Source organism: Schistocerca americana, chromosome 1 (genome assembly GCF_021461395.2).
Source record: "Schistocerca americana isolate TAMUIC-IGC-003095 chromosome 1, iqSchAmer2.1, whole genome shotgun sequence".
Lineage (NCBI taxonomy): Eukaryota > Metazoa > Arthropoda > Insecta > Orthoptera > Acrididae > Schistocerca > Schistocerca americana.
Genome location: NC_060119.1, coordinates 891,489,130 through 891,513,494, shown reverse-complemented (window position 1 = coordinate 891,513,494; position 24,365 = coordinate 891,489,130).

The following is a 24,365-nucleotide window of genomic DNA, read 5'->3' as shown; positions in this document are numbered from 1 at the left end:
TCGACGTTGTCATACAACATACTGTGACCGTTATCAATACAGTCGCGCGGTACAAAGTATAAAGGGACGAAGCAAGCACTGGAGCGGCAGTCTTGCGGCTCACTCTGAAGATGGCTGAACGTTTTGCAGCCGAAATATTAGAAGAAGAAGGAGATTTCTTGCGGCTGCACACCCGAAACTTAATGGAACAGTCTTTGCGCCGCCAAAACCTGAAGATTCACAGATTGTAAAGCAATTTATCTCACATTTACACGTAATTCGTAATGAAACGAAAGCGAATATCAAAGAAACACTATGAGTGCACACTTTGATGTAAACACTCTTTCGTTAAGGATTACTGATAGTTTATCAAATGATAGAATTGATGGTTAAGAACAGCCTTAGAAAGTAGTTCAAATAACTGTTTGAGCAGTGTAGTACTACACCCAGAACAATTTTAACAGATTCTACTATCAATTGAACGAAAGCTAGATGCAAAATATACTGTGATTTACCCTGTTAACTCTTACAATTTATATGCTTACTACAAGTTTACCACCACACGCTCTTTAATGATTGAAGATGAATTAGCTGTTATTGTTTCTATACCCATTGCAAGATCAAAACATAATTTTGAAATGTATAAGATTTATACTTACCCTGTGAAATGGAGACAGGTAGGTATTCATGTAAAGTATGTACTGAATGATTATCTCCTGATCAGCAAGGATCGAAGATATTTTGTGCCCTTAAATGAAAATGATTTGCATATGTGTAAATGTAGTCATAAGTTAATTTGCCCTGAATTGGCAGTATTCTTGGGCAGTAGAGTGTACAGCTGTGAGAAAAAATTGTTTATGAATTATCCCCAAAGATATGATTGCCCTAGAATTTTAAAGCATCTTTATCATCCATTTCGTAACCGATGTTCTGAAGGTACAATTTTCTCATTTAACTCCACCCTTGATGTCACATTTACAAGTAAAAATTATAATACACTTGAGCTACCCTTTACACTCAAATTGAGTAACAGTGGATTAATCTTGAATGCCAACATTGTGATTTATCATGTGAACTTTTTGATATACCTAGTGTATTGCCAACTACATTTCATGCAACTGGACATTTGCCATTAACGAGAATGTTATCTCTTTATTACAATGATTCATACATATTAACATATGGAAAGCATTCCTTATCAAGAGTTTCTGAAGACACTGATTTCATTAAGGACATCCATAAAAAATAATAATGAGTTAAACTTTATTGAAGCAGTGAATAGAATGAAGTCCTTCGATTCATCCAATAATGTTGATGCATACTTGATTGTCAGTATTGTATTTTACTGGTTTCATTAAATTGTCTTTTGTCAATGGGATTTGTCATGTATCAAATTGTCATACTGAAGGCACGCTTCTCTGTACCGAACGTTACAGTGTCTGCAAATGAAATACATGTTGCAATGCCTTCTGATGCCACAAATGGCGAAATAGATTCATAACGCCCAGGAGGTCGTTTTGAGCCACCTATGGTTGCTCATTTTGTCTGGGGAGAGTGATATAAGGGTCTATGGGTTGCATTCAGCTGTACGGTACATAACACGCGCTCGCCAGCCGACCTGTCTGGAGTGTTGACAATTTACTTGGTCAGTACACGTGTGTTCGGCCCCAGTGCAATGCGCGAGTAAGCCTCTAGCTGGCGTCCGCAGCATGCTGTATTGAGTAGCACGGCCTCGGGCGCGAATATGTCTCTTTTCTTACCTCATCATGGAGCCTTTCGATACGACCATAATTAGGGCGTCAGACACTGTGATGATGGGTGCACGTAGCATGCATGTTTTATAATCAGCCTTTGTTAATAAAACTTTTCAAACTTACTTCTCTTGTTCACGTATTGCGTACCTCAAGGACCCACTGCTTACAAATCCTGACAAATATTTCGCCTAATGATCATCTTGGGCAACAACTCAAACAACTCCCCCTATAAAACGAAACAATTTATTACAAAAAACTGATATCAGCCACGACAAAACGAAATAAGGAGATGTTCACATGGCCATCTATCAAGGTGGAAATGAGCTTAGGGATCACGGGATCAACAACTAACAGGTGAGGTCAGCTGTCAAAATTTTCTTCCTGAGAAACCTGGATAGGACGGGATGGGCAATGTGGATGCTGCCATATGAAGTGTATTTCAGAAAGTTTTGACGAGATGTGACATGACGTGACAGACAGTGTGAATTCGCCGTGAGTATGAAGTTATTTGAATATTTCCTACAGTTTATAATAAATAAATAATGTACTAGTTAATAATTATGTTACTAAAGGTTTCTAAGCGATTTTTATTTTGTATTTGTTCAATCAACTTTACTGTCACAAACTTCTGCAAGTAATTCTTGTGTTATTTCAGCGGTGATCGACTTTACCAGCCTTCTATGCTACACTCGATCATTGCTGCATCGATTAATATGTATCGATAATTATAGATATGCGCTTAATTTTTATTGTGTTACGAAATAAGAAGGATAGAAGATTAAATTATATTTCCTCCATTTTAATTAATTACTGAAAGAACGATAATGTACAGAAAATCGTAAACTTTGATCAGTTTTATCAGCAGTAAAGCCACCGTAACATCCATGCTTCCAGACTACTTTCCTGCTGTGCGCTACTTACATTGCTTAATTATATAAAAGTGATGAAATTCAGTTACTTCACGGTGTTCTCTGAAATTTATTCGTAACTACAAAGTGGGCCACAAACAAAATACACTACGCCATACAAGTCGTCTGGCCAAAGATACGTAACGCTACCCACGTAAAGCTGGGCTGGGTTGCTAAGTTGTCATGTATCAACCAACAGGTTGTTTGGAAATGTCTTAAAAGTTTATCAGTTAATGTGTTATTAACTGATAAACTGCCACTACTGTTTCTGCTCTGAGATCTATACAACTCCCATTTATGTGAGTCCAGTCTTTGTTCATTTTATATTACAGTTGACGATATTAATTCTTCTGTCCATGCAGTAGTTCATTCCCAATAGAGAATTTTTTCCACACTCATGGTTCTGTCTGTCTGTACATGGTAGTGATTTTGAAATGTTGAATAAGCAAGCATATATCCTTTATCTTCTGTGTGTTGATCTCGTATTCATCTTCATTCACTGGCAGATTCACTGTGATGAGCAGGCTTCATAGCAGATGGGAAATTAGAATATTGCACAATTTCATTTATTTCTTTATTTATTTATTTTTGAGGTAGTATTAAGCTATTTATGTGGATCAGAAATGACGATCTGCTGTGTAATTTATTGTTTCTCTCCAGATCAAAGAAACAGAAAGCAGGTACTTCCCAGTCTCAAAACAAAGATGCAAGTGGCGACTAACATAACACAAAGCGATTTTGTATGTTAAATCAGGAGTAGCCAACGATGATGCTAAAATTCCATTTCCTGGAGACACATTTCTGAACGAGAGTATTGTATGAAAGTTTTTAGAGAATAATTAGATTTCCCAAATAACTATTATCCTTATCATAATGACTCACCTCTGGCTTTGAGCTCATATTCTGTTCACATCGCATGATGAACATTGATGTGTTATACCTTGACAGAATCGTGGAATCGTCTACTATTATTTTGTGTATGAATATTAAATTTTAGTTGAAAAGAGGGAAGAGGGGGGGGGGAGCAAGCGCTGTAATATTTAAGAGGAAACACGCTTTTTCGACAATTTTTTGGCGAGCGTCAAATCTCAGGAGTCATAGTACTCAGACCGCAATTAGCAGGAAAATTTCCTTTGTACATTTTAAAGATACAACCGTAATTAACTTCCAGACGAATTATCGTTGCTTTTCAGTTAGTCGTTTTGTCCTAATAATGGCGGGCGTAGATTGCTGCAATTCGCCTAATGGTGATACATATTAACAAGACGAAAAGTCTAAATGCAAGCTCTGTTGTTGCCTATCACAGATGTTATGTTTTACGCATATAAATCTACATGTTGTTAGTGTTGTGGTCTTCAGTCCTGAGACTGGTTTGATGCGGCTCTCCATGCAACTCTAGCTTGTGCAAGCTTCTTCATCACCAAGTACATGCTGCAACCCACATCCTTCTGAATTTACTTAGTGTATTCATCTCTTGGTCTACTTCTACGATTTTAACCATCCACACTGCCATCCAATACTAAACTGGTAATCCCTTGAAGTCTCAGAACGTGTCCTACCAACCGATCACTTCTTCTAGTCGAGTTGTGCCACGAATTTCTCTTATCTCCAGTTCTATTCAGTACCTCCTAATTTGTTACATGATCTACCCATCCAATCTTCAGCATTCTTCTTTAGCATCACATTTCGAAAGCTTCTATTCTCCTCTTGTCTAAACTATTCATCGTCCATATTTTATTTCCATACATTGCTACACACCATACAAATACTTATAGGAAAGATTTCCTGAGAGTTAAATCTATACTCGATGTTAACTAATTTCACTTCTTCACAAACGCTTTCCTTGCCATTGCCAGTCTACATTTTACATCTTGTCTACTTTGTCCATCATTGGTTATTTTGCTCCCCAAATAGCAAAACTTATCTACTACTTTAATTGTATCATTTCCTAATCTAATTCCCTAAGCATCACGTGATTTAATTAGATTATGTTCCATTATCCTCATTTCGCTTTTGTTGATGTTTATCTTATATCCTCCTTCCAAGACACTGTCCATTCCGTTCAACTGCTCTTCCAGGTCCTTTGCTCTCTCTAACGAAATTACAATGTCACTGGCAAACCTCAAAGTTTTTATTTCTTCTCCATGGATTTTAATTCATACTCCAAATTTTTCTTTTGTTTCCTTTACCGCTTGCTTAATATATAGATACCGGTAATAGACTACAACCCTGTCACACTCCTTTCCCAACCACTGCTTCCCTTTCATGTCCCTTGACTCTTATAACTACCATCTGGCTTCTGCGCAAATTGTATATAGCCTTTTGTTCCCTGTATTTTACCCTTCACCCTCAGAATTTTAAAAAGTGTATTTCAGTCAACATTGTCAGAAGCTTTCTCTAAGTCTACAAATGCTAGAAACGTACATTTGTCTTTCCTAAACCTGACTTCTAAGATAAGTCGTAGGGTCATTATCGCCTCAAGTGTTCCAACATTTCTACAGAATACAAACTGATCTTCCCGGAGTTCGGCTTCTACCAGTTTTTCCATTTGTCTGTAAAGATTTCATGTTAGTATTTCGCAGCCATGACTTATTAAACTGATAGTTCGGTAATTTTCAGACCTGTCAAAGCCTGCTTTCTTTGGGATTGGAATTACTATATTCTTCTTGAAGTCTGAGGGTATTTCGCCTGACTCATACATCTTGCTCACCAGATGGAAGAGTTTTGTCATGACTGGCTCTCCAAAGCCTATCAGTAGTTCTAATGCAATGTTATCTACTGCCTTGGCGTTTTTTGGCTTAGGTCCTTCAGTGTTCTGTTAAATTCCTTATGCAGTATCATATCTCAATTCTCATCTTCCTCTATGTTCTCTTCCATTTCCATAACATTGCCTTCAAGTACATCACCCTCGAATAGACCCTCTATATACTCCTGCCACCGTTCTGCCTTCCCTTCTTTGCTTAGAACTGGTTTTCCATCTGAACTCTTGATATTCATACAAGTGGTTCTCTTTTCTCCAAAGGTCTCTTTAATTTTTCTGTAGGCAGTATTTGTCTTACCCCTAGTGATATATGCATGTACATCCTTACGTTTGTCCTCTAGCCATCCCTGCTTAGCCATTTTCATTTTCTGTCGATCTCATTTCTGAGGCGTTTGTATTCCTTTTTGCCCGCTTCATTTACTGCATTTTTGTATTTTCTCCTTTCATCAATTAAATTCAATATCTCTTCTGTTACCCAAGGATTTCTTTTTACCTGCTTGACCCTCTGCTGCCTTCACTATTTCATCTCTCAAAGCTACCTATTCTTCTTCTACAGTATTTATTTCCCCCATTCTTGTCAATCGTTCCCTAATGCTCTCTCTGAAACTCTCCACAACCTCCGGTTCTTTCAGTTTATCCAGAACACATCTCCTGAAAAACCGAAATTTTTGCCGTTTCTTCAGTTTTAATCTACAGTTAATAAGCAATAGATTCTCATCAGAATCCACATCTACCCCTGGGAATATCTTACAATTTAAAGCCTGCGTACGATAATATAATCTATCTGAAACCTTCCAGTGTCTCCAGGCCTCTTCCACTTGTACAATCTTCTTTTACGAATCTTAAACCAAGTGTCACCTATGATTAAGTTATACTTTGTGCAAAATTCTACCAGGTGGCTTCCTCTTTCATTCCTTACTCCCATTCCATATGCACCTGCTACTTTTCCTTATTTTCCTTTTCTTAGTATCGAATTCCAGTCCCCCATTTCTATTAAATTTTCTTCTCCCTTCACTATCTGAATAATTTCTTTTATTTCATCATACATTTCTTCATTCTCTTCCTCATCTGCAGAGCTAGTTGGCATATAAAGTTGAAGTACTGTGGTAGGCATGGGCTTCATGTCTATCTTGGCTACGATAATACGTTTGCTATGCTGTTCGTAGTAGCTTACCTGTGCTCCTATTTTTTTATTCATTATTAAACCTACTCCTGCGTTACCTCTATTTGATTTTGTATTTATAACCCTGTATTCACCTGACCAGAAGACTTGTTCCTTCTGTCAGAGAACTTCACTAATTCCCGCTATATCTAATTTCAATCTATCCATTTCCCTTTTTAAATTTTCTAACCTACCAGCACAATTATGAGATCTGACATTACTCGCTCCGATCTGTAGAACGCAAGTTTTCTTTCTTCTGATAATGACATCCTCCTGAGTAGTCACCACCTGGAGATCCAAATGGGGGACTATTTTACCTCTGGAATATTTTACCCAAGAGGATGCCACTATTATTTAACCATACAGTACAGCTGCATGCCCTTGTGAAAAATTACGGCTGCAGCTTCCCCTTGCTTTCAGCTATTCGCAGTACCAGCACAGCAAGGTCGTTTTCGTTAATGTTACAAGGCCAGGTCAGTCAATCATCCAGACTGATGCCCCTGCAACTACTGAAAAGGCTGCTGCCCCTCTTCAGGAACCACAGGAGTATCTGGTCTCTCAACAGATACCCCTCCATCTACATCTACATTTATACTCCGCAAGCCACCCAACGGTGTGTGGCGGAGGACACTTTACATGCCACTGTCATTAACTCCCTTTCCTGTTCCAGTCGCGTATGGTTCGCAGGTAGAACGAGTGCCGGAAAGCCTCCGTGCGCGCTCGAATCTCTCTAATTTTACATTCGTGATCTCCTCAGGAGGTATAAGTAGGGGGAAGCAATATATTCGATACCTCATCCAAAACGCACCCGCTCGAAACCTGGACAGCAAGCTACACCGCGATGCAGAGCACCTCTCTTGCAGAGTCTACCACTTGAGTTTGCTAAACATCTCCGTAACGCTATCACGCTTACCAAATAACCCTGTGACGAAACACGCCGCTCTTCTTTGGATCTTCTCTATCTCCTCCGTCAACCCGACCTGGTATGGATCCCACACTGATGAACAATGCTCAAGTATAGGTCAAACGAGTGTTTTGTAAGCCATCTACTTTGTTGATGAACTACATTTTCTAAGGACTCTCCCAATGAATCTCAACCTGGTACCCGCCTTACCAACAATTAATTTTATATGATCATTCCACTTCAAATCGTTCCGTAAGTATACTCGCAGATATTTTACAGAAGTAACTGCTAATATCACATTTTCTACAGGGTGCAATAGCTTTCAAATTGTGTGCTCAACTTCGTGCAGTTCATGGAACTTACGCCAGATGTCGTTGCGAGTTCATCACTTCCGTCGCGAGTCTGCCATTTCAGTTTGCCGCTATGGCGGACAAAGGACGGTTGACCGTCGCACAAAAGATGAAGATTGTGTTACTGTTCACTGTGACGAACACCGCTACATTGACACAGAGAAGGTTTCATGCTCATTTTGGCATACGGTGGGCTCTCAGACCACAGACAACACGCAGATTACATAAATAATTTTAAGATACTGGATCTGTTTTAAAGTGTTAGCGGCCACATCCACGAACCGCACATTTGCCCGAGAACACTGAAGCAGTTCGAGTGGCTTTGGCTCATAGTCCGAGTAAATCAACAAGAAGAGCCAGTGCCGAGTTCGAAATTTCACGCCGATCTGTGCAAAGAATTATTCACTCTGACCCCCGCTTGTACCCATACAATATGACTGTGGCTCATAAGCTTACGGCGAGAGATAAGGAGTGGAGACTGCAGTTTGCAAGGTGAGCAATCAAGCAAGACGAAGAGGCAGTGCTACACACGGTTTTCTGACGTATCTTATTTTTACGTGAACAGTGTTGTGAAAAAAACATAACAATCGATTCAGGGCACATGAACCTCCGTGACTAATCCACACGAAAGAAACCTACAGGGAGAAAGTGTGTGTGTGGGTTGCCTTGTCAAGCCATGTAATCATCGGTCAATTCTTCTTTGATGCTATGTACACATGCTGTGGAAACAGTTCCTTCCTCAATTCATGGCCTCATATCTTCCATTGCAGACACAATGGTTCGTGCAGGATGGAGCACGGTCCCATAATGCTAACGTTGCGCTTGATTTCCTACATGAAAGACCTGGCCTTAGAGTATTGTCAAACAGATTTTCAGTTCGTTATGCAGGAGGAGGAATGTGGCCTCTTCCTTTAGCGGTTCCTTAAAGAGAAGGTTTTGTCACAGAAAACCCGAAAATGCAGTGCAACTTAGGGCCATGATTGTGGAGTTGCGCCATCCCATTCCATTTGTGTCAGAGAGTCATCACAAATGCACGCGTGCGACTTGAATAAGTTGTAGACCAAAACGGCAGTCATATTGAACACGTAATTCATTAGGTTGTATTTCCAAGATGTTTTATTTACTTCTACATCAATAAATTGCAAATCTTGTCAACAACAAATGTGTTATTCACGAAACAAATCAGGTGACTTATTGTGCGCCACACTGTATTTATTTGCTTTTGTGTTGCTATGCGCCACATGCTCGTGTGTACTATCTTACTGAACCGCTGGACATTATTTCCACTTTATTGTTGTAGTGTTTGCATCTCGGTTTTCCGTCGGATAGGGAACAATTGTGCCCCATTCATTGTTTAGTCGTGTGAGACAGTGCTCGTATCACAATCAGTTGCCTTGTACTTGTGTGCGTCATTTACGGAGTTGTGGAAAGTCTACGGTGATCAGTGTGCGTACTGACTTTGAGGCCGAAAAAGAACAGGACGTGAGCAGTTCCGTATCACAGTCAGCAAAGAGAACTTCTGACTGTCTCAGTATTAGTGAAAGTATGGTGACGTGAATTTCGAAAGAATATAGAGAAAGTTTGGTAGGCGATGTAAGTTTGTATTGGAGTTTGGAGTTCACTTGGGGTATCGTAAGAAGAAAAACCAAGACTTCTGTGTGAAAAATCAGTTTCGAACAGTGGCAGCCATGTTGAAGAAGTTGAAGACTCAAGTGTAGGATTGTCCTGATATGAGTGAAACAACTCTTTGGCGTGCTGTTCGAAAATTGGGCTTGAGATGCGAAAAGTTCAACAAAAAACCTGTGCTGATGGAAAATAACCAAGTAGCAGGAAAAACAGACGAGTTCTTGTGAGAAAAAAGACACTTGCGCAGCACTAGGTTGACTATTTATTACACTGATGAGATTTGGTGTGGTGCACATCGTTCCGGAAGTTTCGTTGACAGGAACGAAAAATGCCTTATGCTTCTGACAATGTGTACAATTATCACAGAGGAAGCATTCTAAAGTGGAGTGGCGAGAAGGTAGGAATTCAAACACTATCCATTTCTGAAAACAGGGTTACAATGTGCCACGCTGGGAACAAAGATGGGTCCATGAAAAATGCTAGCTTATGTTTTACTGGGAAAAAAGGAGTTGCAGATTAGCTTTCTGAAATGAATGCCAGATACTACGTAGAGTGGTTTAGGAGCGCTATCGAAAAATTAACCAAACAGGTCTACAGTTCTTTTAGATCAGTCTCCATATCACACGATGATAAAATCAGTATCACGAAATCCATCTCCGAAATGGAGAAAAGGTTCTATTATTGAATGGATGGAAAGCTAAATGTAGAGCTTCCCTCTAATCCCACTTCATATGACGAATTTACTGAAGCTGGCCTACTAGAACAAGTGAGACTGCACTTTAGGGTGCAGGAATATCTTTTGGAAAGTATATTGTCACCAGTGAACTTCTCTGGTTGCCTTAGCCCACTGTGAATTGAATGACATTGAACTTATTTGGGAATTTGCCAAGAACAAGGTAGCAAAAGAGAACAAGAATTTTAAAATAAATGATACTTTACAGTTGTGTCGCTCGGGGCTGTAAAGTGTCCTCCAAAGCGTCTGGAGAAATTCAGCGAATCATGTGCACAAACTTGAAAACAGTTGTACACACAGAGCCTACTGTCTTGATGTAGCAACAGAACCATTGCTGATCCAAGCAAACGACTGCAATAGCAGCAGCGATACCTCAGCCAGCAGCAAACGTTATTAAAGTAGGTTTTATTTCAGTCATCATTCTTTACTACAAAATTTATTCGAGCTAATCGACTTTTCCAATGACTGTTGACATGTGCTAGACAAATGTTCATTTATTACTAAGTGATTGCATATCGAGCATTTATTTGAAATTCCGCATTTTATTTCCCTCTGCTTGCAACAAAAACTGAATGCGGCAATGCTGTACTGGAATGCGACTACGAAGATGCCGTTCTTCGGTGATAAATCGACGCTTACAACAGTGGGTGCGAGCTGGTGTGACGACTACGCCCCACCACAGCCTCGTACATATTGCAGCTGTAATCCATTCATCATAAGAATAAATCTCATGTAAACATTGCACTATGTATTCTACCACGTTAGCTGGAACCTCATTGGATTTCCGTTTCACGTGGGACTGCAGCCAGCCTGTCTCGATAACTGTCAAGTACGATAATAAGGTTACGTTTTGTGCCGTGCGTTACGCGCACATCGACTTAACGATGTTGTTGTTGTTGTTGTTGTCTTCAGTCCTGAGACTGGTTTGATGCAGCTCTCCATGCTACTCTATCCTGCGCAAGCTTCTTCATCTCCCAGTACCTACTGCAACCTACATCCTTCTGAATCTGCTTAGTGTATTCGTCTCTTTGTCTCCCTCTAGGATTTTTACCCTCCACGCTGCCCTCCAATACTAAATTTCTGATCCCTTGATGCCTCAGAACATGTCCTACCAACCGATCCCTTCTTCTTGTCAAGTTGTGCCACAAACTCCTCTTCTCCCCAATTCTATTCAATACCTCCTCATTAGTTATGTGATCTACCCATCTAATCTTCAGCATTCTTCTGTATCACCACATTTCGAAAGCTTCTATTTTCTTGTTGTCTAAACAGTTTATCGACCATGTCTGATTTCCATACATGGCTACACTCCATACAAATATTTTCAGAAACGACTTCCTGACACTTAGATCAATACTCGATGTTAACAAATTTATCTTCTTCAGAAACGCCTTCCTTGCCATTGCCAGTCTACATTTTATATCCTCTCTACTTCGACCATCATCAGTTATTTTGCTCCCCAAACAGCAAAACTCCTTTACTACTTTAAGTGTCTCATTTCCTAATCTAATTCCCTCAGCATCACCCGACTTAATTCGACTACATTCCATTATCCTCGTTTTGCTTTTGTTGATGTTCGTCTTATATCCTCCTTTCAAGACACTGTCCATTCCATTCAACTGCTCTTCCAAGTCCTTTGCTGTCTCTGACAGAATTACAATGTCATCGGCGAACCTCAACGTTTTTATTTCTTGTCCATGGACTTTAATAGCTACTCCGAATTTTTCTTTTGTTTCCCTTACGGCTTGCTCAATATACAGATTGAATATCATCGGGGAGAGGCTACAACCCTGTCTCACTCCCTTCCCAACCACTGCTTCCCTTTCATGTCCCTCGACTCTTATAACTGCCCTCTGGTTTCTGTACAAATTGTAAGTAGCCTTTCGCTCCCTGTATTTTACCCCTGCCACCTTTAGAATTTTAAAGAGAGAATTCCAGTCAACATTGTCAAAAGCTTTCTCTAAGTCTACAAATTTTAGAAATGTAGGTTTGCCTTTCCTTAATCTATTTTCTAAGATAAGTCGTAGTGTCAGTATTGCCTACGGAATCCAAACTGATCTTCCCCAAGGTTGGCTTCTACTAGTTTTTCCATTAGTCTGTAAAGAATTCGCGTTAGTATTTTGCAGGTGTGGCTTATTAAACTGATTGTTCGGTAATTTTCACATCTGTCAACACCTGCTTTCTTTGGGATTGGAATTATTATATTCTTCTTGAAGTCTGAGGGTATTTCGCCTGTCTCATACATCTTGCTCACCAGATGATAGAGTTTTGTCAGGACTGGCCCTCCCAAGCCCGTCAGTAGTTCCAATGAAATGTTGTCTACTCCCGGGACCTTGTTAACGATAAAACGCGACAACTGCTTTACCGGAGCATTTAACTTGGACAACACTGGCCGGTCAGCTGGTACAGCTAGCCTGCAGTACATCTACATCTACATCTACATTGATACTTCGCAAGCCACCCAACGGTGTGTGGCGGAGGGCACCTTACGTGCCACTGTCATTACCTCCCTTTCCTGTTCCAGTCGCGTATGGTTCGCGGGAAGAACGACTGTCTGAAAGCCTCCGTGCGCGCTCTAATCTCTCTAATTTTACATTCGTGATCTCCTCGGGAAGTATAAGTAGGGGGAAGCAATATATTCGATACCTCATCCAGAAACGCATCCTCTCGAAACCTGGCGAGCAAGCTACACCGCGATGCAGAGCGCCTCTCTTGCAGAGTCTGCCACTTGAGTTTATTAAACATCTCCGTAACGCTATCACGGTTACCAAATAACCCAGTGACGAAACGCGCCGCTCTTCTTTGGATCTTCTCTATCTCCTCCGTCAACCCGACCTGGTACGGATCCCACACTGATGAGCAATACTCAAGTATAGGTCGAACGAGTGTTTTGTAAGCCACCTCCTTTGATGATAGACTACATTTTCTAAGCACTCTCCCAATGAATCTCAACCTGGTACCCGCCTTACCAACAATTAGTTTTATATGATCATTCCACTTCAAATCGTTCCGTACGCATACTCCCAGATATTTTACAGAAGTAACTGCTACCAGTGTTTGTTCCGCTATCATATAATCATACAAGAAAGGATCCTTCTTTCTATGTATTCGCAATACATTACATTTGTCTATGTTAAGGGTCAGTTGCCACTCCCTGCACCAAGTGCCTATCCGCTGCAGATCTTCCTGTATTTCGCTACAATTTTCTAATGCAGCAACTTCTCTGTATACTACAGCATCATCCGCGAAAAGCCGCATGGAACTTCCGACACTATCTACTAAGTCATTTATATATATTGTGAAAAGCAATGGTCCCATAACACTCCCCTGTGGCACGCCAGAGGTTACTTTAACGTCTGTAGACGTCTCTCCATTGATAACAACATGCTGTGTTCTGTTTGCCAAAAACTCCTCAATCCAGCCACACAGCTGGTCTGATATTCCGTAGGCTCTTACTTTGCTTATCAGGCGACAGTGCGGAACTGTATCGAACGCCTTCCGGAAGTCAAGAAAAATAGCATCTACCTGGGAGCCTGTATCTAATATTTTCTGGGTCTCATGAACAAATAAGGCGAGTTGGGTCTCACACGATCGCTGTTTCCGGAATCCATGTTGATTCCTACATAGTAGATTCTGGGTTTCCAGAAATGACATGATACGCGAGCAAAAAACATGTTCTAAAATTCTACAAGAGATCGACGTAAGAGATATAGGTCTATAGTTTTGCGCATCTGCTCGACGACCCTTCTTGAAGACTGGGACTATCTGTGCTCTTTTCCAATCATTTGGAACCCTCCGTTCCTCTAGAGACTTGCGGTACCCGGCTGTTAGAAGGGGGGCAAGTTCTTTCGCGTACTCTGTGTAGAATCGAATTGGTATCCCGTCAGGTCCAGTGGACTTTCCTCTATTGAGTGATTCCAGTTGCTTTTCTATTCCTTGGACACTTATTTCGATGTCAGCCATTTTTTCGTTTGTGCGAGGATTTAGAGAAGGAACTGCAGTGCGGTCTTCCTCTGTGAAACAGCTTTGGAAAAAGGTGTTTAGTATTTCAGCTTTACGCGTGTCATCCTCTGTTTCAATGCCATCATCATCCCGTAGTGTCTGGATATGCTGTTTCGAGCCACTTACTGATTTAACGTAAGACCAGAACTTCCTAGGATTTTCTGTCAAGTCGGTACATAGAATTTTACTTTCGAATTCAATGAACGCTTCACGCATAGCCCTCCTTACGCTAACTTTGACATCGTTTAGCTTCTGTTTGTCTGAGAGGTTTTGGCTGCGTTTAAACTTGGAGTGGAGCTCTCTTTGCTTTCGCAGTAGTTTCCTAACTTTGTTGTTGTACCACAGTGGGTTTTTCCCGTCCCTCACAGTTTTACTCGGCACGTACCTGTCTAAAACGCATTTTACGATTGCCTTGAACTTTTTCCATAAACACTCAACATTGTCAGTGTCGGAACAGAAATTTTCGTTTTGATCTGTTAGGTAGTCTGAAATCTGCCTTCTATTACTCTTGCTAAACAGATAAACCTTCCTCCCTTTTTTTATATTCCTATTAACTTCCATATTCAGGGATGCTGCAACGGCCTTATGATCACTGATTCCCTGTTCTGTACATACAGATTCGAAAAGTTCGGGTCTGTTTGTTATCAGTAGGTCCAATATGTTATCTCCACGAGTTGGTTCTCTGTTTAATTGCTCGAGGTAATTTTCGGATAGTGCACTCAGTATAATGTCACTCGATGCTCTGTCCCTACCACCCGTCCTAAACATCTGAGTGTCCCAGTCTATATCTGGTAAATTGAAATCTCCACCTAAGACTATAACATGCTGAGAAAATTTATGTGAAATGTATTCCAAATTTTCTCTCAGTAGTTCTGCCACTAATGCTGCTGAGTCGGGAGGTCGGTAAAAGGAGCCAATTATTAACCTAGTTCGGTTGTTTAGTGTAACCTCCACCCATAATAATTCACAGGAACTATCCACTTCTACTTCACTACAGGATAAACTACTACTAACAGCGATGAACACTCCACCACCGGTTGCATGCAATCTATCCTTTCTAAACACCGTCTGTACCTTTGTAAAAATTTCGACAGAATCTATCTCTGGCTTAAGCCAGCTTTCTGTACCTATAACGATTTCAGCTTCGGTGCTTTCTATCAGCGCTTGAAGTTCCGGTACTTTACCAACGCAGCTTCGACAGTTGACAATTACGATACCGATTGCTGCTTGGTCCCCGCATGTCCTGACTTTGCCCCGCACCCGTTGAGGCTGTTGCCCTTTCTGTACTTGCCCAAGGCCATCTAACCTAAAAAACCGCCCAGCCCACGCCACACAACCCCTGCTACCCGTGTAGCCGCTTGTTGCGTGTAGTGGACTCCTGACCTATCCAGCGGAACCCGAAACCCCACCACCCTATGGCGCAAGTCGAGGAATCTGCAGCCCACACGGTCGCAGAACCGTCTCAGCCTCTGATTCAGACCCTCCACTCGGCTCTGTACCAAAGGTCCGCAGTCAGTCCTGTCGACGATGCTGCAGATGGTGAGCTCTGCTTTCATCCCGCTAGCGAGACTGGCAGTCTTCACCACATCAGATAGCCGCCGGAAGCCAGAGAGGATTTCCTCCGATCCATAGCGACACACATCATTGGTGCCGACATGAGCGACCACCTGCAGATGGGTGCACCCTGTACCCTTCATGGCATCCGGAAGGACCCTTTCCACATCTGGAATGACTCCCCCCGGTATGCACACGGAGTGCACATTGGTTTTCTTCCCCTCTCTTGCTGCCATTTCCCTAAGGGGCCCCATTACGTGCCTGACGTTGGAGCTCCCAACTACCAGTAAGCCCACCCTCTGCGACTGCCCGGATCTTGCAGACTGAGGGGCAACCTCTGGAACAGGACAAGCAGCCATGTCAGGCCGAAGATCAGTATCAGCCTGAGACAGAGCCTGAAACCGGTTCGTCAGACAAACTGGAGAGGCTTTCCGTTCAGCCCTCCGGAATGTCTTTTGCCCCCTGCCACACCTTGAAACGACCTCCCACTCTACCACAGGTGAGGGATCAGCCTCAATGCGGGCAGTATCCCGGGCAACCACAGTCGTAGTCCGATCAGGGGATGCGTGGGACGAGCTGGCCGTCCCCGACAAACCCCCATCCCGACCCCCACAGTGATGCCCATTGGCAACAGCCTCAAGCTGTGTGACCGAAGCCAACACTGCCTGAAGCTGGGAGCGAAGGGATGCCAACTCAGCCTGCATCCGAACACAGCAGTTGCAGTCCCTATCCATGCTAAAAACTGTTTTGCTAAGAACGTCTGAACTAATCTACAGAGAGCGCAAACAAATCGACAAAATTTAAACGGTTATTAAAATACAAGATTGCCTAGTAAATGCAGTAATGCTGCTACTTGCGCACTGCTGACACTGCTCGGCGGCGGAAGGAGACTAAGCGAAATTACACTATTCAGGTACTAAAACACGATGCTACACTCTCAAATACTATAATACGCCCGAAATTTATGAATTAAACAATGCAAGTACCAAAAACACGCAAAAGTGACCTGTTGCAGTTTACACGTAAAACGAGACGAGCGGAGAAGCAATACAGCTTCGAACGTCATTTAATTTTTAAGCAGAATGAAATAATACACAGCAAATCTCCCACAATACGCTCCTTAGACGACTAGACGAAAGCCACAACACGTTATCATTTTTAGCTAACGTACTATTGTAATTAAAAACGGGAGCGATGAAAATTCCTGACTTAACCACAGGGTAATTTTTCTGCATAAGCTGTGTGTAACGTAAGAGAGTATTGAAGGATTTCACTATAAAGTTAAATATTGAAGTCACTGATGCTATTACTTACAGTCAGTCGTTTGGTAATCTCTCAACTCCTTCCTTAGCCGAGTCCGAGAAATACATTTCAGTTCTGGAAGTGTCACCTGGTACGCTGATAACGAGCCCATCAACAACAGAATCCACGAAGCCAACTAGGCGCAGCATTTTCTCTTTATGACGAGCCATTCTATATCCCGCCAGCGTTCGGCAGTGACATGTGAAAAAGCTGTGTGCGTTGGTTCCAGTACGTCTGGCAGCATAAAAGTCTAGTTACTTCTCGGGCCAAATCAGTTCTGTTGGGTTCTTATTGTCACGTAGAAGAAGGTCTAATTAGATGAATGACGAACACTGACTTCACTTAACGAAGGTTTATTCAGCACTTGCACATACAAAGGTGCGGAGCGAACTGCCTCCGGCTAGAAAACATACGGTAAAGAACATTCCAGTACAATGATTCTTGACATTTGTGGATACTTCTAGACTGTACTCGAATCGCATATAGAAATTAAAATATTACAGTTCAGGTGAGTTTCGAACTCACGTCCCACAATGCTATGCTCTCCGTCACCTTTCCGCTTGTTGCCTGTTTCTGGAGCTTCGAATTTACCCTGTGTTGCAGGATCCTTACAGGGCTTCATTCGAAGGGCGTGGACCGTATTTCTGATCTTTCGTCGTCTTGTTTCAGGGTCGAAATCTTCAGCTTCATAAGTAACATCAGACAACTGTCTTCTAACCTTATAAGGTCCAACGTAGCGCCTGAGGAGCTTCTCAGAGAGACCAACCTTTCAAATAGGAGTGAAGAGCCAGACGAGGTCACCGGGCTAATGGACAACAGACCTAATAGACCTTCAGCGATCGGTTTCTTGAGCCTCCAGCGTGCGGAGTCGAGCTAACTGCCGAGCTTCCTCAGCTCTGGTTAACACCTGGCCGATGTAGTCATCATCCACGTCATCAGAATGTAACAGAAACACAGTGGCCATCGTCATAGTCGCCTCACGCCCATGCACCAGAATAAATGGCGTAAATCCCGTGGCGTCTTGTTTGGTGGTGTTGTAGGCAAACGTCACGAAAGGTAGCACCTCATCCCAGTTGCTCTTTTCAGCATTGACGAACATTGATAGTATGTCGGCCAAGGTCTTATTAAGGCGTTCAGTAAGCCCGTTAGTTTGCGGATGGTAGGCAGTCATCATGTGATGAGTAATGTTGCACTGACAGTTTATCTCTGTCACGAGATTCGATTGAGAAACTTTCCCTCGATCCGTAATTGACGATATCGGGGCACCGTGTTTCAGTACAATGTCTTCCACGATGAATTTGGCTACCTCGAATGTTTCGGCTGTTTTCACGGTTTTTGTAATGGCATAGCGTGTCAGCTAATCAGTGCAAACAATACTCCATATATGTCCACTAGCAGACGTTGGAAATCTTCCGAGGAGGTCAGTCCCAACACGCTAGAAAGGCGTTTCGGCTGGAGGAATTAGTATGAGTTGGCCAGTTGGTTTCTGAGGAACTGCCTTTCTCCTCTGACACTCTCGACAGTGCGACACATAGTGACGGACACTCCTAAATAAACCTGGTCAGAAAAATCTCTTGCGGATCCTATCGTATGTCTTAATAAGTCCTAAATGTCCGGCCTCAGGTGTGTCATGGAATTTCTGTAGAACATCTAAGTGCATGTGTTTAGGAATAACTTGTAGCTGCCTCTTTCCAAATGGATCAAAGTTTTTCTTGCAAAGTAATCCATGAACTACCTTAAATTGTCCTTTCACATCCTCTGACCGATTTAAGGCAAGCATAATTGGAGATATCTTGGCGTACTTCTTCAGCTCAGCAGAGAGATCCTGGAGTGCATTGAGACAGTCACTATCTTCATCAAAGTCTTGATGGTCTTGCACAGGGTTTCTTGACAGACAGTCGGCATCTTGGTGTTTTCTTCCACTTTTGTACAGTATGGTAATGTCATACTCTTGAAGATGTAGTGCCTACCTGGTGAGTCATCCTGTTGGATCATTAAAACCTGTCAGCCAACAGAGTGAATGATGGTCTGTAACAACTGTGAATGGCCTTCCATACAGATACTTCGAAATTTGCATGTGGCCCATATCACAGCAAGACATTCTCTTTCTGTAGTTAAGTAGTTTCCCTCGGATTTTGTAAGTGTCATAGAAGCATGGGCTATAACCTTCTCTTTTCCATCCGAAATTTGCAACAGAGCAGCACCGATCCCATACCCACTGGCATCTGTGTATAGTTCTGTAGGTGCTCTTTCATCATACAGACCAAGCACAGGGTCAGTCGATAGAGCTTTTCACAGCACATCGAAAGAATCTTGTTGAACACCACCCCAGATAAATTTAGTGTCGGCTTTTAACAACTCCTGGTGTAGCCTGGCTTAGATACAAAAGTCTTTGATAAAACGACGGTAATAAGAACATAATCTGAGGAAGCTTCTCACATCTCTAATGCTTTTAGGAATAAGAAATTCCGTTATAGATCTCAACTTTTCTGGGTCTGGCCGCACACCTTCGTTTGACACAAGCTGTCCAAGTATTTTGATTTCTTATGCTCCAAAGAGACACTTTCTTGGATTAAGTTTCAGTCCGCCTTGTTGGAGACACTTAAGAATGGCCCTCAGTCTTTTTATGTGTTCATATAATGTCATCTAAATAACAAAGACACATCGTCCACTTCAGGTGACGTAGAGGATTATCCATCATCCGTTCAAAAGTTGTTGGTGCATTACACAAACCAAACGACATTGCCTTAAACTCATACAGCCCCTCAGGGGTGATGAATGCAGTTTTCTCACGAGCATCCTCATCTTTTCCGATTTGCCAGTATCCCAAGTACATGCCCATGGTTGAGAAAAACTTAGGCCCCTTCAGACAATCTAGTGTATCATCAATTCGTGGAAGAGGCTAAAAGCCCTTTTTAGTTATATTATTAAGCTTCCTGTAATCAACACAAAAGCGCCAACTGCCATTCTTCTTCCTGGCGAGAACCACTGGTGACAACCATGGGCACTGCGAAGGCTGAATGATGTCATTCTTCATCATTTTTCTACCTCGACGCGAATTATTCGACGTTCTGTTGCTTATACACGGTATGCTCTCTGGCTTATTGGTTGATGGTCTCCAGTGTTAATCCGGAGCTTCACCATTGATTTGTCTAATTTGCTCTTCACCTGTCGATTGAAGCATTCAGAGAACGCTTGAATAGTGGCAAGTAGCTTCTTCTACTGTTCCTTAGTGAGATCTGGTGATAGTCAAGCTAGAAGATCTTGTCTCATAGTGGCAGCACTAATTTCGCCCACAGACTCAGCATGGGAGGTATCTATGACGTTCAGCTGTTCTTCAATTAACGGCTCAGCGTCTGCTACACACGTGCGTCTTGGAAGGATCTGCAGTTCTTGGCGACAGTTTACTACCCATAATTCACCGAATCCTTTCTTAAACAAGACAACAGAGGCTGGGATGACCAAGTTATTCTTCAGTGGTATGCTTCTCTTACATTCTACTACAAGATCCATGGGTTGATGCATGGCATGACACACGACAGTTACCTTTCTAGTGCTGACTGCAGGAATGATCACTTCATCCAGCGCACATAGTCTCCTCACACTCGGATACGCATCTTCCTGTCCACAGTATCTCATCTCGTCTACCATAATCTTCGAGTGACCACAATCTATAACAGACTGAGAAGCTTTCAAAAAGCCCATCCGAGAATGACGTCATGACTAAACTCTTGTAAGACGATAAATTCTTAGGGCTGTATATGGCCACTTATACCCACACGAATGACACATCTTCTTGTAGGTTTTACATATTTCCTTCAGCAGAGATGTTTTGTTGTTGACGAATACGGTTTTCTGCAACTGGCGACGGCACGTCTCCGGAATGACTGAATATGATGCTCCAGAGTCCACAAGAGCTTAGGCTGGTCGGCCATCCATGAGGATATCAACTTAGTTTCCTATCATTTTTGTAGTGATTGACGGCAGAGGATTTTTCTCTTCGGCGGCCTCACCTCCAAGGAAGGTCGCACCCTTTAGTTTTCCAGACGTTCTGGAATGGCGTTGGCTATGATCGGTCTGCAGTCTTCTGGCGCGGGCGTCATCAAATATCCGCCGTCTTTCTCGACAATAGCGCACCACATGTCCTGGACGTCTACAGTGGAAACATTCTGATTGGTTACCCTGTGTCCTCCAGACGCCAGTCTTTCTTGGTGCCCAAACAGGTTCCTCATGCGGCATTGTAGGAACGTAACTCTACATATGTCTCGACTTTTTCACCGTTTTAAAGAGAAATGAAAGACGAGAGATTGGGTTCAATGTCTGTTCCACTTCCTCCCTTATGACCTCTTGAAACATCTCGGTTTTTTGCTCGCCGTGCAATCCATGTTCCTTCTTAACTTCTTCTCTCACTATCTGACGAAGAACACTTGTGAAATCAGGTTCTTCCTCCATCACAGACATCGATACAACGTTTGAAAGCTGTTCAAACTTCTTCCGTGTAATTCTTTTTTGATGCATTGGTTCGATATATTGGCACCATTTTATGAAGTCGTCTGGTGTCGAAACCTCCTTCAGGAGTAGGGCTTGATACACGTCCTCAGCAACACCCTTCATTAGATGTGCAACCTTATCTTCCTCCTTCATTCTAGGATCTACTTTTTTACACAGCTTCAAGACGTCTTCAATGTAGGATGTTGCAGTTTCTCCTGGATGCTGTGCCCTGCACTTTAATTTATCTTCAGCCTTGCACTTCTGTCTTTGTGTGTTGCCGAAATTCTTGCCCAGTTCCACCTGGAATACTTCTCAATTTGTCAATTTCTCCTCGTTGTTCTCATACCATTTCTTGGCAGTGGCCCTCCAGGTAGAAAAATACGTTAGCCAAACACATTTGTTAAATTTGGCTATACTCTCATATACCTTCAGCCATTTGTTTGGATCATGGCCATCATCACTAGAGAACCCGGAAGGATGTCTCATGTGGTGGCACACAGTTGCTGTCATCCTACATCCTCTTCATCTTCTGACTCCGAGAGATTGCGATCTGTTGAATATGCCTCGAGCTCGGGTTTCTCGCCACATAAACGGCGGCTTTGTCGTGGCCTGATGGGAGCCACTGTGTTGTCGATAATGTGCGTTATCACAAGTTCCAATACCCGGCGCCTCCACCAGAATAATGCCACATAAAAGAAGGTGTAATTAGATGAATGACGAACACTAACTTCAATTAACCAAGGTTTATTCAGCACTTGCACATTCAAGAGCGTGGAGTGAACTGCCTCTGGTCAGAACACATACGGTATGTATGCAGTTACAGAACATTCCAGTACAATGATTCTTGACATTTTGGATACTTCTAGAACGTACTCGAACCACATATAGAAATTAAAAGTTACAGTTCACGTGAGTTTTGAACCCAGGACCATCCATGCAACAGTCTAGTATCATAACCACTACACCAAGGTGACTCTGGTACTCAGTTTCATCTGTGACAATATTGTAATGGTTTAGTAGCAAATGTAAAAATGCAGCATTTGTATAACGTGTTTGATGCTATGAAAATTATAGTTTTTCATGTTTCTATGATACTTATCTTCCTTTGTGGCGTAAAACGATGGATATTGTTTCGATAAAGAGGATTTGGTTTTTCATTTTTGCCTTAAAAATTAAATTGTTATGTTTTCTTAATTTTATCAACTTTTATGAACTGTCTTTCATAAAACATCGATGATTAACAATTTGTATTTCAAATGGAAACAGGAATTTTGCTTCCAGTATATAATTAGAAACAAGAAGATGTGCATTACTCATAAACAAATGATGATGAGTTTTTTAATTACAAGACGTAGGTATTTCAAATTGAACGGGAAAAGAAACTTTTGTTGGGGAGATTTGTACCAACGCATGAATAACGGAATTTAATTCACATTCATTATGCTACCGACTGCGCTACACGTTTCATGTGTGTTTGAACATCAACTGCATTTTATACAACGATGGGAAAATTTTAAAGCCGATTATCTCTACAGATTTATGAAAAACGTTAAGAACAGCAGATTTCTCGGCACTTTTTAACCTTGTTCCACGTGCGTGTTTCACTACGGGACAGAAAGCAGTCTCAGCCATTTTTATACTGCGCATTAACAGCTCAGAGGCTATGACTGTACACGATTTTTGAAATAAAAACGACGCAGCTAAAGCATGATTAAGAAAAATATTGATGGCTGTTAACACATCTGAATACCTTAAAATTTCATATAACGTACCTTAGTAATAAGATATCTTCTACCTAAGTAGGAACTACTCCCAAGAGCGCAATAACACCAGTGTGCATGTGCTACGGATTCTGTCCAATCATCGCATTGTGTTTGTTTATGTAAGGTTTATTCTTATGATGAACGGATTATACTAACACAGTTGTCTTACAAAGTCTCAACTACCGAACGAGATGCATTCATAAATAAAGACATAATTATGATTTAACCAACAAAAGTTGAAGCTTAATATCAGTGCCTTCTCCGTCGCAATAGCTACGACGGTAAAGTAATCGCAGCATCTTGCTTTTGACATTATAGCGGTGAAACGAGTAATCAGATAATAACTGAAATCCGCCTATAAACAGAACAAGGCTGTATCTTTAACTTGTGCACAGGGAATATTTCTCCTAATTACGATGTGATTTTTATGCGTCCCTAAAGTTGACATTCGCCGACAAAAGCTAGAAAAAGCACCGTTTCTCTCAAATATTACGGCGTATGTCACCCTCATTTAAACTAAGATGCAATATTCATACAATAAATAGTAGTAGACATTTCCTCGATTCCCCCAAGGTACAGCATATCACTATTTGCAACGCATTGTGAGTAGAATATGTGTGCAAAGTCAGGGGTAATGTTAATGAAATAGATAATAAATTAAGCCACAGCAGAATAACCAGAGTGCACTGTTTCAAGGATATCAGTACATAGAAACTCAATTATGGGAGTTTAACAGGCAAAAAGCGATTTCATTTTCAAATATAAGACCGACAGTTGCATTGAGAAAACTATTTATATTTGTTTGCGACAAATGCGGTAAATGCTGCTGGGTAGGCTAATAGAGGTATCTGGTACTTGTCAGATGACATTATTGCAACATTGTAAGGGAACATTTTGCTATGGTGTGCAGAAGTCTTCAATTTGGCGCCACCACAGCAAATTTCACTATAGTGTGAGCACTGCCACTTGAATAAATTTAGCAGCTCGTCAAAAACCTGTTTCAGGGCCACACACACACACACACACACACACACACACACACTGCATGATAACATGGTCATCACATGGGGAGCAAA